The sequence below is a fragment of the Eucalyptus grandis genome, chromosome 5 (assembly GCF_016545825.1).
Source record: "Eucalyptus grandis isolate ANBG69807.140 chromosome 5, ASM1654582v1, whole genome shotgun sequence".
Classification (NCBI taxonomy): Eukaryota; Viridiplantae; Streptophyta; class Magnoliopsida; order Myrtales; family Myrtaceae; genus Eucalyptus; species Eucalyptus grandis.
In genome coordinates this window covers 24,319,002-24,323,863 of record NC_052616.1, presented here as the reverse complement: position 1 = coordinate 24,323,863, position 4,862 = coordinate 24,319,002, and positions in this window count along the sequence as shown.

The following is a 4,862-nucleotide window of genomic DNA, read 5'->3' as shown; positions in this document are numbered from 1 at the left end:
TACGGTCGCCTAGAATAGTAACATGACTTTGCAAAAAAAAAAAAAAAACTGATTTCCTAGGACCCGTACCATTCTACGATCACCTAGTATGACAGTGTTTGATTGTGTCTAGGGCCCGTACCATTCTACGGTCGCCTAAACGGGGATTTACCTTCTAGGACCCGTACCATTCTACGGTCGCCTGAATAGGGAAATAGGTTTTGTCTAGGACCCGTACCATTCTACGGTCGCCTAAACGGGGTTTTGCTTGGCTAGGACCCGAACCATTCTTCGGTCGCCCAGCGTTGCAATCTAGGGAAAAATCTTTGGGGACAACTCCATCGAGTGTCAGTGTACTCAAAAGGGAAAATACCTGTACAATGACAAGTATTAGAGATATACTTACCTGGTAACATCTCTGTTCCTGGGGAAATGTCTTCTGCAAAACATGGTCATAAGAGAAGCAATATGCATTTGTGATCACAAACATGCATTAATTTAAGGGAGGTTCATGCACTATGATTTATATCAAGCATGTATCACCTAATTTCCATTGGAAAGATTTCACAAAAAATGTTCCAATCTGAACACATGAGTGTCATGGATGTGCCAAATGGGGAACCTCTTTGTCTGAAAGGACTTTTTACTCATCCTCATGAGCTGTTTTATCCTGACCTTTGATATAGGATTTTTGTCAATCGCTCTATCTTTCCATCATCATGCCAAATAAGGATTCAAGCAATCTCGCAAGTGGTACAAACTTACCAATCTGAGAGGCCTTTAACAAGGACCATAACGCTGGCTTGATCAACGGCTTAGCAAAGGAAACTCTTTGAGTCAAGGCTATTAAAAAAATGAATGATATTTCACAATCATCTTGGGGTTTACAAGTCAAGAAACATGGGAAATGATGCAGAAATTATCTTACTCGCACTTCTTCAAGAGATGCTTCCAAACATATGAACTTTTACGTTAATTCAAGTGCCCTAATCTGAAGAGACTTTGTAAGGGGCGTAACGTAGGTTGGGTTCATGGGTTGAGAAACGAAATGATCATTTGGCTCAAAAGTGTTTATGGGGTCAAAGTTGGTGATCATCTTGACATTTCCAGTAATTTTCCTCTCAATCGTCGAAGATTTTCTTCACTTCACAACTCCACTGATTGCATCATCTCAACATTTGAGTTTTTTTCTTTTTTGGGTACCACCTTGTTAGGGATACTACTCATTCATCGAGTGTTCGATTTTTTCTTTTGTGGGCATTGGCCTTGCTTTTACCAGACACACTGCTTTTTCATGCCCCACTTTTTACACTCTTTTTTTACTTGCACAGCCTTCATCTTTATCAGCATTGTAAATCATGCTACTTGAGTGGTTTGATTTTTCTTGCCTTGCCCCAGCGCGGGGGATGATCACCAACTAAGTTTAATGTGAAATGAATTCATAGGCTCAATGGGGTTATGCAATGGATAAAGTGTATAGGATAGAGAAAGAATTGCTCTTCGTCGTCCTAAGGCATTTTAAATTATCGTACAAGTCACATTGTAAAAGCATCACTCGAAGATTGATGCAAGTGTGAGTAAAAAAATTCCTATCATTCCTTTTAAATCTTGTCCCAGTATGGGACGATTCTTGACAGGGATAATTTTTAAAAAGCTCTTCATGTGTGTGGGCTCAAAGGGCTGAACAATGGATATACCTGGAGTGTTTCGGGTAGCAGAAAAAACTGCCTCTCATCACTTTGGTTGACGTACCCTTTGCGGGATCACCCTTTTTCTCGTAGGCATGGAATTTTTCCACACAACTCGTTAGGGATTAGTGTATGAAACAGTATATGGAATAAGGCTTGCCTTTCGTCATTCCAAAGTATCCCATTTGACACATTCAATTTATCTCATATAATTCATCAAAGAAAACATGCAATATTTGCAACAAGTTTGAATTTGCAATTCAATGAGGCAATTTATTTATCATAAAATGTTTGCAATTCAAAACATGACATGGCAAATTCTATCATGGGTAATACTTCTTGACAGCATCTGAATTAACCGAAGTGGAAAACACACGACCATCCATTTACGCCAAGATCAAAGCACCGCCATGAAGTACCTTCTTTACCACATATGGGCCACTGTAGTTTGCAGCAAACTTCCCCCCAGGATCTGGAAAAATTGGCAACAACTTCCTTAGAACAAGATCATTTACCTTGAAATGTCTCGGCCGCACCTTTCGGTTGAAAGATCTGGCTACTCTCTGCTGATATGTTTGGCCATGGCAGAGAGCCTTCAATCTTTTCTCATCGATCAAGTTTAACTGTTCAAGTCTTTGTTGCGACCATTCTGCCTCAGATAATTCCACTTGGGATAATATTCTTAGTGAAGGAATCTCCACTTCCACAGGCAAAACTGCCTCCATGTCGTATACCAGAGCAAAAGGAGTTGCCCCGATTGAAGTACGAATCGATGTCCGATACGCCATTAGTGCGAAGGGTAATCTGTCATGCCAATCTCGATATTTCTCGGCTGTCTTAGCCAAGATCTTCTTAATATTCTTATTGGCTGCTTCAACAGCCCCATTCATTTGAGGGCGATAAGGGGATGAATTCAGATGCTTGATCTTGAACTCACTGAACAACTCATCAATGAGCTTATTGTTCAAATTTGTCCCGTTGTCAGTGATAATCGTTTCAGGGACACCATAGCGAGCAATTATGTCACGTTTGATGAACTTTGTGACATTGCGAGCAGTGACACTTGCAAATGACATAGCTTCAATCCATTTGGAAAAATAATCTATCGCCACCAAAATGAAACGATGTCCATTTGAAGCCTTAGGATTTATCGGGCCAATCACATCAATGCCCCACATTGAGAAGGGTTATGGCTCAGAAAACTGGTGCAGCTCTGTTGGAGGAACATTTATCTTGTTACCATGAACCTGGCAACGATGACAACTTTGAACATGCTGAATACAATCACCTTCTAGCGTGAGCCAATAATAGCCTAATCTCATGATCTTTTTAGCCAACATGTGCCCATTCATATGGGGGCCACACACTCCTTCGTGAATTTCTTGCATGATTTGAGTGGCTTCAGCTGCACCCACACACCGCAACAAGATTGAATCATAGGATCTCTTGTACAAATTCTCACCACTGACGAAGAACTTTGAGGCCATCTTCATAATGTACTTCCTATCGGCTGGAGTACTTTCCTCGGGGAATCCTTGTTTTTGGATGTAGTTCATGATATCGTAATACCATGGTTTTTTGTCAGATTCTTTAGTCACTATTATACAATAAGCCGACCTTGGCAGAACCTCTATCTTCAATGCCTCGACTTCTAATCCGTCAGTGACTTGCAACATAGATGATAAGGTTGCGAGTGCATCTGCAAATTGATTATGAGACCTCGATAAGTATTCGAATGAAACTTCATCGAATTCCTTGATCAAATCTTCTAGGTACTTGTGATATGGGAGCAATTTAGCATCTTTAGTCTTCCATTCACCTACGGTCTGCAGTATGATTAACGCGGAATCCCCGGACACTTTTAATTTGGCTACACCCATCTCAATTGCAGCTTGAAGCCCAAGGATGCAAGCTTCATACTCGGCTGTGTTGTTAGTGCATGGGAATATCGGTTTCGCGGCTCTTGGGTGATGCTTTCTGCATGTCTGGGATATCAAAACTGCCCCAAAGGCGAGAACTGCAAGTTCACAGCTCCATCAAAGAACATTGTCCATGAGTCTTCATTTACAATCAAGATACGGTCATCTAGGGAACGATCATCATTATTTGAGGCTTCGGATTCTCGGCCAATAAATCGGCGATCACTCGACCCTTAACCAACTTCGTGGCATATATTGCACATCAAATTCTGATATCAAAATTTGCCATTTAGCCAACCTACCCACCAAGCTGGCCAATCAAGTAGGTACTTGATAGGATCGTTCTCGCCAAAGGAATGTCTGTAATGCGGTGTGTACTTGTCTCAATCTATGCAACACCCACACTAGTGCAACACAATTCTTTTCCACATCGAATATTTCAGCTCGACATGGTGAATTTTTTACTCGGGTAATAAATGGCTCGTTCTTTTTGTCGACGGGACTTCCTATGCCAACATCGCACCCAATGACTCACTATGAATGGTGAGATAGAGAATCAAAGGATGCCCCCCGCGATGGGGGGACAAGAACTGGTGGATTCATTAAAAGATATTGTTTCAACTTGTCGAACGCTTCTCGACATTCATCATCCCGATTGACTCGTGCATTCTTTTTCAAGAGCTTGAAGAATGGCTTGGCGTTTCGAAAGTTGGGAAATGAATTGAGCAATATAATTCAATCTGCCCAAAAGACTTCGGACTTCTTTCACTGTTGATGGAGGTTGCAGCTCACATATGGCTTTAGCTTTAGCCGGGTCGATCTCAATCCCTTTACTGTTTACAATGAATCCAAGTAATTTACCAAATGTTGCTCCAAACACGCACTTAGTGGGGTTTAGACGAAGCTTGAACTCAAGGAGTCGATCGAACAACTTTTTCAAGGTTTCGATGTGGCTTTTCCCAGGTCGAGTCTTTGCGATCATATCATCAACATAGACCTCGATCTCTTAATGCATCATATCGTGGAATAAGGCTACCATGGCTCGCTGGTAAGTTGCTGTTGGATGCTCCCGCATCAGTTGCCCTTGCGTTCTTGAGCCCGAAGGGCATAACCTTGTAATGAAAGGTCCCCCATGGGGTGATAAATGCAGTTTTCTCCTTATCTTCTTCCTTCATCTTTATCTGATTGTACCCATAAAAACCAACCATAAATGAGAATAGTTCAAATCTGGCAGTACTATCAACAAGGACATCTATGTGAGGTAGTGGGAAGTCAT